Below are 438 nucleotides of genomic sequence, written 5' to 3'. Positions count from 1 at the left end.
TTATTCTCCCGACCTTGCTCCTTCAGACTACCATTTGTTTCCTAGTTTACAGAATCATTTGGGGGACATAACTTTCGCAAGCCAGGAGGAGGTCGAAACTGACATTTCAGAGTTCTTCGCTTTGAAACCAAAAGAGTTTCAAATTCATAGAATTAAAAAGCTTGTAAATAGATGGAAGGAAGTCATAGATAATCAGGGAAAGTACATTGAGGGTTAAATTTCAATTAAATATAACATTTGATCACTTGTTTTCTTTATTCAAAATTCGGACAGAACTTATGGGATGACCTGATACATCAGAGCGAATGCGAGATATTCATTGTGTGTACCAGTGTCATATTCAGAGTCACAGGTATGTTACTAATGCTATAAAAAGTCACTGGTATGTTAGTAGTGCTATACAAGTCTCTTGTATGTCACTAGAATCGTACAGAGAGA

The 438-nt window shown here is 36.3% G+C and overlaps 1 protein-coding gene across 1 annotated transcript in view; it reads right to left on the bottom strand.

Annotated features, from left to right (window-relative positions):
* The window catches only part of LOC106882205 (E3 ubiquitin-protein ligase RNF123), a 105,287-nt gene that overhangs the window by 35,710 nt on the left and 69,139 nt on the right, over positions 1 to 438 (bottom strand). The window lies entirely within an intron of this gene.

This window comes from Octopus bimaculoides, chromosome 1, assembly GCF_001194135.2.
Source record: "Octopus bimaculoides isolate UCB-OBI-ISO-001 chromosome 1, ASM119413v2, whole genome shotgun sequence".
In the NCBI taxonomy this organism is placed as follows: domain Eukaryota; kingdom Metazoa; phylum Mollusca; class Cephalopoda; order Octopoda; family Octopodidae; genus Octopus; species Octopus bimaculoides.
The sequence above is the reverse complement of the archived record's forward strand: the minus strand, read 5'-3'. Positions and strand labels throughout refer to the sequence as shown.